The 12,374-nt window shown below is 40.5% G+C and overlaps 1 protein-coding gene across 1 annotated transcript in view; it reads right to left on the bottom strand.

The window, feature by feature from the left end:
- AGBL4 (ATP/GTP binding protein-like 4) overlaps nt 1-12,374 on the bottom strand; it is a gene marked incomplete at both ends in the record, with an annotated part of 69,961 nt that overhangs the window by 16,516 nt on the left and 41,071 nt on the right. The gene's annotated exons all lie outside the window — the stretch shown is intronic.

The raw sequence follows: 12,374 nt of genomic DNA, 5'->3' as shown, positions 1-12,374 counted from the left end.
CTTTCCCTGCCAACAGTGTCAAAGAGAGAATGTTCACCTTGATCACAGGTACAGTGCCACTTACAGTGGTGAGAAGGCAACATCCAGTACTAAAAAGCGCTACCAGAGCAGATGCCACTGGATTAACCAGACATTTTCCAAGCTTTTGCAACTTCCGGTCCTGAATAAATGGTGCCATGGGGCCAGTAAGAACCTTCCTGGTGATCCGAGGGTTACAGTTCAGAGATTTCCCTGACCCAACAGGAGGATGGAGACTAGCTCTGTTAGCAGGCCAGGGATTACGGTGCTTAGCCCTCTACCCCTTGGTGGCAAACAGGGACCCTGGCCAGTAAAATATAACACGTCACTCTCTGGCCACACGTGTCATCTGCACACAGAGTTTGCTCAGGCTACTGGAGAATACTGAGCTACAAGGCAGTCCAGTGTAATACAAAGGCAGTTTATATTACGCAGTTCATGTGACAGCAGTGTCAGCTCTTCTGGAGAGTCTCTGATGGGGGGAGAACATAATTTGGTATGTGAAACTAATATGATACAGATTTACTTTCCCTTGGCAGAAAACCAATGCACAATACGCAGGGACTGTTTAGTTTAATTAAACAGCCTAGAGAGAGTAATACTGTATCTTATTAAGCCTCTCCTATGTTAAAATGTTAGCTAATGCAATATCAATATCTGACCATGCTTCACAGGAAAAGGAACATTTGATTGTATTTGACTCTAATACAATAAACTGTTCGCTCCTGCCAAAACATTATGCTGTGCTACAGAGGACCAACACTGCAATAAAGCACACATCTGCTGTTCGGAGATACAGCACCGAGGAGAAAGATTAGCATTGACAGGATGAAATACCACATAGGATTTTCTTCCTCTCCAAGCATACAGAAATTAAAACCAAGATTGAGTAATACTATTTTTTGTAAGATAATTTCCCCATCAGAAACAGAATTTGATGAGATCAGATGCACACTGGCATATCACCATAAAACAGAACATGTTGTAGAGTCTCAAAACAGTGATTTGATGATGAAGTGAGGAGATAATCTAGTTAAACTGGGTATTTGTGAAGCATGAATGTCCTTCACATAGAAGTCAGTGACCTAAGTCATACTTATTTTAGAAAAACTAGACAGAATTCGTTATAAGGACATATTTACTAATATGAAGTAATAGAGAAGCACAGTGAGATACATAACAATAGAACAGTATCATTTGGGTCTCAACACAAATAAAGGTGCTGGTGCTAACCGTAGGATTTGTGCTGTGTCATACTATACTTATTCATCCATAGTTAGCAAATTGCTCCCAAAAGAAGACATCTACAAACAGGGACACAGAGGCACAGGCTACTAAGACCATTTTCCACAGGTTATTCAGCGAGACATGGGTGACCTGAGCCTCAGCTTAGTATTCAGTTGATCAAGTCATCCAGACAAATATAGTATCACTAGAGAATATTTCCTAAACTATCCTAGGATTCTTGCTAAAAAAATTGCTGATAAAAGTCTTCCAGAGAATTTTAAAGAATCTCTTGGGTTGCTGACATTTCTCTGAAGATCTTCATTGAACATCAAAACCATTTTCAAATAGTCTGGCTACAATGATTATTTGTAAGAGAATAATTTCCTTTTTAAAGATATCACCTTCACCTAATGATTAAGATTCCAGATCACTTATTTGGTAACCATGATATTCAACAGATAGCTCATCACCCAGACAAGTGTTTAAAAACATTTAACCAGTCATTCACTACAATGTATTTAAAAAAAATAATTTCCTAAGTCAGCCCACAATAACTACTCGACTGTTTTTTCCTCGTCTTTGTTCCTTACTCTCCTACTGAACATATAAAAAAAATTTCTATTTTACATATTCCTTCCCACTAAATCTAGTTCAAATTTGAATTTTTGTCCATCCTATTTGGTATGTTGCTAAACATTGCTAGACATTGACAGTTAAATGTACTCCTCCAGGCACTGGTGTATGTGAGCAAAACACTATTTCAGTGTTTCACATTTCTTTTCATCATATTCATTATTTTATCAAAGAGAAACATCCTGAACATTCTGCATTACAGAACAAAATAATTCAGCGCACTGTTAATATAGCACGAGCTCCTAATGGAAAAATTCTCTTTATTCACACACAGAAAGCTATTGTGGCCATAAAATGGACAATAACAGCTCAGTCACTGGGACATTATACTCGAAGTTTGCCACCTCATGCTCCAAGTAGTAGACCAAGTAGTAGATAATTTGTTTGCAGAGAAGTTTGGCAAAAGAATTAAAATACGTTCCTGAAAAATAATGGTATTTTTCTCTCTCTATAAAGTTATACGTGTTCGTAAGTCCTTTACATATAGGAACTGTTTCGCCTGCTGCCACACTACAAATTTAAATAGGGAATAAAGTTTCATTTTTCAGTTGAGGTTCTCTGGAAGATATTGACATAATTACTGATCTCCTGCAATTTAGGCAGGATCATGGAATTAACATTTTATTAAGTGTATAACATCACTTACTGATGAGAATTTCAGAAAAATCAGCAGAGATCTGAAATTGTTCCTCTTTGCAATAGGGAGAATTTTAATGAGAGAATGAAGTATGGGTGTATTGGTGCATTGACATGAACACAACACACACACTTAAAACATAAACCAATCCTATCTGCTGTTAAACCACAGGGGTATCTGTCAGTATCTACACAGCAGAACCCACCTCGGTTATGCCTTAGCAGTAGCTAAGATGCAGTAGCATCTATGAGTAAGAATGGAAATAAATTTAGGGATGGCTCAAAGTCTCATAGTCATACTTGTATCAAACTTTAAGCAGAAAGTAATGAATAATCAGGCTGAAACATCTCTGGATGCCATAGCTGCCTTCTGAGAGACTTACAAGTTACATCCTACAAGATGATATTAAACTCATCATTTTCTGCTTTAGAGGTGGAATGCAAAATGATTCAGATGCCTTATAAAAATCATCATGCTATTTAATTCCCTCAAGTGTCTTTTCTTTGTGCTTACAAGCAGCAGCAGAGATTTTCTCTCTCACACTCTCTTTCTTAAGTAAAGCTGTAATTACCTGGACGACCCAGCTAACAAAGTTGGAGAAAAACAAAGGCAGACTTGATCTTTCTTTTCTCTGTGTGTCAAAACAGAAATCACTCACTAGACTGACAGAGGCAATGACTGAACCCAACTTCCTAGAAAACAACAGTTAACCCTCCCTTGAAAGAATAGTCTTTGCCTTTTCTTGCCACATAAAACAGGAATAAATAAATAAGCAAATGAATTTCTGCTCTAAACTTCATTTGAATCCCTGCCTTTGTGACACACACTTCCCACTGTTCTCTCGAGTCAGTCTAAAGTTTCAGGCAGCTTGTGAAATGTACATATAAATTAGGGAGGGGAAAAAAATGAAAGAAATAATGGATAAAGAGTAAGAGCATACATTGTCAAGATATGAAATAGTCAAAATAGCACAGTAACTGGAAACTGGTTCCTGATGCCATGCAAAGTTTTGAGAAAATGTATTCTCACTGTCTGCATTTTTATTTCGTTAGCTGAATACCTTTGAAAGGTCAGTAATTAGAAAGCAAAAAGAATGATGTTAATAGCTAGTGCTGATACGACGAAAGTTAGTTTTTGAACTGTGCAATTATGATTCTTAAGGAAAGAGGGATTTAATAAATAAATAAAAATCAATACATGCCATAATAAAAGGATAAATGTGCATTGAGCCCTGAACATGAGCCACTAGAGAGACAAGTGATGCAGGAAGAAGCCAGATCTGTCCACCATCTGTCACTTCAATATGGATTTTATTAATTCTTGGGTATAGCAATTGGTTTGGAGTGAGCATGTCCAAAAGCCTTCACTCCGTAGTTCATACAGGGTATGGGACAAACTCTCTGCCATGTTTTGTACAAGCCTCTAAAACCATCACTTGTCATTAGTCGTAGAGGACATAACAGCCTCCAGGCATACTTTGCTCTCTTGCTAAGCCACTGTCTGAAACAAATGGACATACAAGAGTGGGCACTGTGTACGAAGTTGGAGTTTGACCCTTTTGGTTCAGAGAAGATTCAGAAATTCCCAGAAGACTATCTCTCTGATGCTTCCCTACGTCCAGAATCTCTCAAAAGAAAATCCTACATAGGTCTCAAATGCGTCCATTTTGACATACACACCATACCCCACACTTAGTTGTTTTGGCAATGCCTACAGTGGTGACACCAGCAAACACAAGCGCAATGTGCTGATAAGCAAAATAAAGGAAAACTGTTCATTCAGCATCACATGTTCAGCCATCTGCATTCAGGTAGAAGACATCAGATCTGGACCTTTCAGCTCCAGGATACTCTGCCCAAGGACTTGAATCATTTTTAGGGCTGCACAACACTTGCCTCCCTCTGACTATACAAGGGAACGTGAGGCAAAATTCAAACTCTCTGGATATGATCCACATTCTCAAGCTTCCCTTTAAATACCTGGATTTTGATGCCTGGTGAGGTAAATATTACTCAAATACCTTTTCTTACGTCTACCTTCTGCCCATATTTTCCCCCAAAATTTGACAAGGCCAGCATATGCCTTCACACCCCCCCCACCCCCCACCCCCAAAACCAAAGAAAACCCAGAAAACCCAACCAACCAAACAAAACCCAAAAACAACAACAAAGAAACCTCCCACCAAAGCCCCCTCAAAACTCAGTACTTCCAAGAACATTTTCCTCTGGCATTATTTGTAACCTGACAAGTCAGTTCTGTAGTCTCATCTCCAATTGTGCAGATCATGTGAGCCACACCTTATTTCAGCACTATTTCAGAGGTATGCCACTACCCCTTTGTAACCATAGGGACAACATCTTTCTCCCTCCATTTATTATCTTATGGATCACCTGCTCCATTCACCTCTGTGAACATAGTGGCAACAACAGCAATTATTTACTTAAGAAATTAATAGTAGAAAAGTGGGTTACTATTTTTAAACACTATCTAAACGTGAAATAAAAACAAGTTTCCTCATCTTGCTTCCAGAGACAGGAAAATGCCAGTTTAGAACCACTCTTATTCTTACTGATAGGAAGCAAAAGCCAATTCCTCCTTATTCCCACAAACACCTTTACATAATCTGACAATGTCTTTTAGGTGTCCCTGTAGAAGCAGCTTGCAAACACTGATGTACCACTAACTCTGTGTGACCTTCTAGCAATTCTTTACAACACTTTTTGCTTTTTTTTCAGATTATTTCAATGGCTTTCCAAGAGCTGTTTTCTTTCAGAATAAAGCACTCCAACCCAGCTGCCATTCAAAAGTAATTATTTACTGATCTGATTACATGGCAACTTCTCAATCTAAATAATGATACCTCTGACATGACTCATTAGTGTTTTGAAGATAATGGAGAAGAGTCTTCTGCTGGTTCCATGGATTCATACAGCAAAATGATGACGTGTCCATCCACACTGCTTTCCTGCCTTTTTTAAAAAGTAAGGGATGCTTTGGTCCATAGAAGATCATGGGGCCCACTTCAACATGCTTGAACCCTGCTATGTTGTGCCCATCACTAGCCCTGAAAGGAGCTAAACTCATAGTTTTGGCCTCAGAGTGGGAGGTCAGCAACATGCATATTCTGATCCTGGCTCTTTATCTGCTTGCTTCTCTCACCTGCCAGCGCAGATAACAACACCTCCTGAGGATTAGCTGACATTTGTAAAGCACTTCGAAGATACAAAGCATCACAGTGCGTAGAAGTTAAGTATTAATTCGTCTGCCAGGCTGCTTCACTCTTTGACCCCTCTGCAGAGATGTCCAGTTAGTGTCAGCTCTGGCAGTTTTTGCAAGTCAGGCACCTGTCCACCAGCTACTGGACTGGAGCCAACAATCCACACAGGACACAGAAGAGCTGTCAGATGGTAGTAGCATTTGGTCACGACAGGCCTGAATGGGATTTGAAAGGGTGACCTGGGGGTGAAAGGCTCTATCAAGAAACCACTTCTTTTCAAATGCATATTAAATTAGAGAGGTACCAAAGGGACAATGTTAAGATCCAGATCAAGTTTAGACAAGACTTTTGGGTCATTTTGGACAATTCTTGTATAATTTTTACTCTAAATGAACAGGAACCAGGAAATACACTCTTCTGGATCTGGGGCCTGACCCTAAGCCAAAACTAGAAGGTTGAGTCTGAACAGGGACAGTCATTGTTCTGTCTCATCCCTTCTCCCTCCCTCATTTAGGAGCAAATATGCATATACATGCCGCAATATAGGGTTTGCCCTTAGCAAGCTCTGAAGTCTTTAGTTGCCTGAATCGTTAGAGTAAGGCATTGGGATTGAACAGTGTCTTGGGTCACTACCTCACCCTGAATTTTGCTGATCTCACCTGGCTCTGTTCATCTTCATCCTCACTTACACATCCTGACCATATGCCCCACAGAACAAACTCTGTGAATCCTACCTTGTTGACTTGTCTGCTATGGAACAGCACTGGCTCTACAGAAAGAGGACTTTTCAGAAAAGAGAGGGGAGAATTATGACAAAAGAATAAACAGCTTTTTGGAAGAGGGAAGGAACCCTACTACAAGGAGAGAAAGAAAGGCAGGCAGACAGAAGAAAGGGGAGAAAGGGGGGGGAGAAGAAGAAAGGGGAGAAAGAAGCTGAGGCAGTAAATGTTCCTTATTCTGGTAATTAAAGCAAGAAAATTGGGTTATGGAACAAAAATATCTAAATGACCATATTTTCACTGGATAATCCAATTTGGCTCTGGTCTGGTTCTGAAAGTTTGCTCAGCTGAAATGCTCCCAGTAGCTGTGTGTGGGGTTTTAGCACTCCTTGGTACTGTTCCTTAGACAGCCACTTGCTTGCCGTGTAACCAGATGCAAGTCATTTAATGTCTTCAGGCATCATTAATTGCTGCTTATACACCCAAAACTGTGTTAAGCTCAAGACTTCCTGTTCAACTATTCACTTCATAGAAGTATTAATAGTTTTTGTTTTACCAATAACTTTTAGTTATTCCTCTGCAGAACCTCCTGACCAAGGTACATAGTTCTTACTTTGCAAGTTCATAAATAAGGCCCGAGGATGCTGCATGGCTCTCCTCCAGTTACAAAGGCAAAGTGTGGGAGACTCAGAAACAGTGTCTAGGAGTTATAACTCCCTGTCCCCTAATATTCTAGGAACTATTCCAGTTGGACAAATTGTGTTTAGTCAAATCAAACTCTGTAGCAACCAGTTTCTCTAGTCTCTCAAATAATGTGTATCATTATGCACTATTTCTTTCTGAATAAGTAACAGCTGGCAGAATATAAAGTCATCAGGCAGAAGACCTAAGGCAAATAAAATAAAGTAGTTATAAAATTAGCTTATATTTATACTGCAGAACTCACTGCCACCAGATTTGGGCCAAAACACAGGTAACCTCGGAGATCAATTAGATAAACTCAAGGAAAAAGATTCCATTATGTCATTACACACAAAGCACAGACCTAAATTCTTTCTCAGTAAATCCACAAATTACACATTGCCAGAAGCTTTGCCGTGCCTTAGTCTATCCCTTAGCATCTGCAATAGGTCATTAGATGCTGACCCAAACAGATCTTGAGTTTGATGCAGCATCCCTGCTCTTATTTTCCAGCTAGATCTTAATTTATGGTGCAGAATGAGAGTTTTGTAGTTCATAAAAAGTTACAGTGTTGTCTGATGGTGAAAAATATGTGTATTTCTACAGTTTAAACTATTTACTTTAAAAAGAGATTAGATAAACTACTGTAAAGCAGGTCCTACTCTAAAAGCTTTCAGCTCAGGAAGCCCCTAAACCAATGATAATTACAAGCTGGACATCAAAGGTAAAGGTTCATTTTACACATGCAAAATTTCTTATACAAGTTTCTGAGTGTCTTTTTTGCACCTGCCAACAGCTACCCAGAAAATCTGATTAGTTGGACCTACAAGAGGACTTGTAGTGGTTGTTCTTACTTTACATAGATCCATGTAGAGTAAGAAAGAAAGAAACATACCTGCAAGCAAACTGTAAACCTGCCCAGTCAGGTGGAAGGAAACAACACTAAATACGTCGTTCAAGGGTTATGTGGCCATCGACTAGCTTGGCAAGACAGAAAAGCTGTGGATGGACATTGTGTGCAGCATTTACTAGGGACTGACAGCTGAAAAGGAAACTAACCCTTTCTCTTCATCTTCCTGATACAGCCTCGCCACAAGCAGAAGTTTTCCGTGGTCATTAGTCTTACTTTGTTCCTTTCCAAGTTGCGTCTTTCTTTTCCTCCCTTGTACTCAATGCAGGCAACAAGAACATCCAAGTAAGAGATAAAAGTGAAAGCTGATAAACTGGAACACAAGGACACTGAAAGAGATTAGGAACTATACATCAGGTGTAGCTACTGAGGGGAGGGACAACATGCTAACAAATAAAACCAAGAATTGTTCCTGACATTCCCTGTGGACCCAAGATTCATCCACAGCTGGAAGAAGAGGTTTACTTGGGACTGACCTACTCATAGCCAGATCAGCATAGTGCATTTTGCACCAAACTGCAGAATGTTTTCTCTGTGCTTTACAGCTAGCAGTAATTATTATCTGTACAGTGTTATAAAAGCTAAAATGTCATGGTCATTTTGGAAGGATCCTTTTTTACAACTGAAAGCACAACATATCATGCCTTTTTTAAGGCACTTATCAGCATCAGTTCTACCAGAAGCTTTTTTCCTCCAGTATTTTCCTCCCCACGCTGGCCAATGAGTAAAGACGGTGCTGCAGGCGGTATCACCTTGTGTTCTGCCTGTCAGACCAAACAGCAGGACAGCTACCTGTGCCTAAATAAGCAAAGTCACAAGATCTCAAAGAGAATGTATTTCCTGCAAGCACATATTGGGGACTGTTACTATTTTTACCATTTCCTAAAGAAAGAATATTTGAGTCTTGCAGAACATCAGGGTCTCAAGATTCAGCACAGTGGTATAAGAAATAATCAGGGTGACATTCTCAAGAGGATTCACTAGGGCATAACTATGCAAAGGTATAGTAGGACTCTGAAGAAGGGTATTTCCCCCCCTAGACAGCAGCGGCTGCCACACTGCCAATGGATGACTTAGGGATTTAGGCAGTTTTGTAAGTATTTTCGAAGAGGGTTTTTCCCCCCCCTAGACAGCAGCGGCTGCCACACTGCCAATGGATGACTTAGGGATTTAGGCAGTTTTGTAAGTATTTTCTTCTGTATGGGTATATTATAAGTGTATGCATGTAAAAATGCGTCTTTAAATACAAACAAATATTTGTAAATATGCTCTCATCCTTCTCCTCCAAAACTGTTTCAGCTGTCTATAGTGGACAGCAAAGCAATTTGCTCTGAGTTGTGGGTGTATCAGAGCAACAGCTGACCCTTGCTTTCATAAACGCCGCATCAACACTGATGGTCCCCATGCTGTTCTCGGGTTGAGCCACCAAACGCTTCGAGTGAGTAGCCAATTCCAGGAGACGCGTTACTGACTGCTTCGGGAGATTGGCCCTACAGTATGATCGCATTGCAAAGCAATATTGTTGTGATTTAAGCCCAGCTGGCAGCTCAGCCCCACACGGCCTCTCGCTCACTCCCCCCGCAGTGGAATGGGGGAGAGAGAAGGGTAAAAGTGAGAAAACAAGGTTTACCCTCTTATTCCAACGAGAGACCGCACAGCAAGACAGAAACCAATTACAAGCAACAGCAGAATAGTGAAAGTTCTCTGGAGGCAGAAAGTGACTGCACGAAATTTCGCCAGACAGCTCATGGGCAAACCAAACTTTCAGTGAACTTGCTCTGGTTTTCACTGTTTCCCTGGCAGTTTCCTCCCCTCCACACTCCCACACACCACATTGTGAGCCAGAGGAAGTCCGGAAGTATAATTTAATAAAGCTCCCAGCTTTCCCAACCACTTCCCTTTAACTTTAGGTTTCTCTGAAGGGAGGAGGTTACTGCTATCTCTTGGTTGGAACCTGCTCCTGTCATCATTAGCTTTCTCAGAGACTTTTCATTTGTTGAATGTTGGTCTGTAATAAGAGGCAGGAAGGATAGTCATTTTTATAGCAACTACCTGCCAACAAATTTCAATTCTTTATCCCTTCAAAATCCCACATCTGTCCATGTCTCCAGGCACTAGTGGAAAAAGCTCTGCATTAGTTATTTTTATTATCAAGATAAAAATCTTTCCATTTATTTATTTGTTAAGAAAAAAAGCAGCTATCTACAAAATTCAGTTCATTTTGTCCTTAGGCAGACATTTAAAGCTGTCTGCCAACTTCTTTTCTTAATATAAAAAATAAGCTAAAGTCTTTATTACACACCATGTAACAAAATACGACCAGGTACATTTACCCAGCTGAGACATGCACCATCCATTTATCAGGCAAGAGTTCTGTGACTGAAAAAGGAACCATCTGATAAAGAAGGAGGACCCCCTTCCGAGACCTGGCCACTCATGGGTCTTGACCACAGTGCTGAGCCCCAAAACATGCCCTGTCCCTGCAGGGAGGCAAGTCCAGGGACAGATGCTGAGGTTGTTCTGACCCACATCCAGACAGACAGACAGACAGAAGAGACCTGCCAGTTCAGAGCAAAGAGGTCTCCATTGCACTACTATTCTGCTTTTGGGACTCAGGTGCATCTCCATGTGATGCTATTCCAAATGGATCCTCCAGCTCTTCCCTAGCACAGCAGGGAAGGGTGAAGCTTGAAGGGTGTAGTTGCCACTAGGGAGACACCACCACATCATCCTCAGTCACCAACCCCTCTGACCCACCAGCCAGACCTCTTTGAAATAACCCTCTTCCAGGCTGGGTCTTTGATTTTGCTTCTTTACACTGTGATATGGCAAAGATTAAAAATACATCCCAGACCACTTCAGTTCCTCGTACAAATGCCTCTCGAACTCTAATGTGAGGTCAGGCAGGTGATGAGAACTGTACCTTCTGCCCAAAATCTTGTATAGTGAGCATATTCTCTGAAAAGCAGGAAGGATTTGGAGCACTATCCAGAATATGTGTCAGAGCTGCTGCCTGCACTCTTTCTAGGCTAGTGACTGGCATGTTAAACCCAAACAACACATCTTAGACTGACACGAGATGAAACACATTAGGCAGATGGCATGTTTTCTCTGCACAAGCCGGCACCAGAGTATTTCCTCCTAACGATCTCCCGTTCTTGCTTTTAGAGCAAAATTAGTTTTAAAGTAAAAAGAAACAGAAAAATACATAAGATGGTGAGAACAAAGATTACTACATGGAAAATGTATCAACAAGAGAGGGGTTTTTGTTCTTTTGATTCCATGGTTTTTATTTATATATATTTTGTTTATAAAAACAAACACCCTACTTTGTCAGACGTGAAAAGTCAAAATTTACATCTAAATGGAGGCATTTAGGTGGGTTTTTTTTGTTCCTCTCATCTCTTGAATGCAGAGTACAAAAGACTAAAAACTCTCCCTTTTCCTAAATGGAAGGATAACAGGTGAAGTTTTCATTCCAGGAGCTATTCATTTAGCAAACAATGTTCAACTCAGCGATGACCAAAGCCCAGTTGATCAAGGGGAAAACAGCACTGGCTATTAGGCCTGACAGGGATTTGCTGAACAGCTGAGGCCAGGAGAAGCTGTGATCTCATTGTGCCCTGTTTCCCGAAGAGGAAATTATGCCAAATACCTCTCCCTGAGAGCAACACCTGCATTTCCAGATGTACAGTGGATCACTATCCAACTGAAAATCACTGCAATTTTAAAGATTTCAGTGCTACAATAGCCCTGGTTTCATTGCTAGAACTGCTGCAGATGTTTAAAACGTGAGGCGGTCTGCTTGTAAGAGAAAATAAGAAGACTTAAAACAAGTCCATAATTGCAGAGTATTAAAGCCATTGTAAAAAAAATGGAAGTGGAAGCAAATACTGTGATGACCCTTAAAGCCTGCCTCAAATCCTTTTACTATTTTCTTAAAGTTTTTTTCTTTTTCTTGCTTTCTTCCTGGCACGGAAAATGAGCACCAATTCCATCAAAGAAGTACCCTTGCAAGCAGTGTGCTCAGAGAATGCCACCCTAGTCCATGGAAAGACGTTGCAGCATTTCTAACCACTTTGTCTCACTGAAGCACACCACCAGTAACAGATGAGGTACCACAGCAGCTCACTCCATTCGGGGCTGGATTGCCTCCCTCTGGCTTTTTCTGATATGGATCTGACCCATAATGTTCAAAGGACACAGGCAAAAAGTAATTTCATCTTTTTTAAAACAAGGGTAACCACAGATCTGGCCAGCACTTCATATGTTGACTGTTTTTAACGGTCTCTTGTATTATATTGAATGAAACCCATACAGTAAAAACCAAAA

This window comes from Buceros rhinoceros, unplaced genomic scaffold (genome assembly GCF_000710305.1).
Source record: "Buceros rhinoceros silvestris isolate BGI_N320 unplaced genomic scaffold, ASM71030v1 scaffold8146, whole genome shotgun sequence".
NCBI classification, from domain to species: Eukaryota; Metazoa; Chordata; class Aves; order Bucerotiformes; family Bucerotidae; genus Buceros; species Buceros rhinoceros.
The sequence above is the reverse complement of the archived record's forward strand: the minus strand, read 5'-3'. Positions and strand labels throughout refer to the sequence as shown.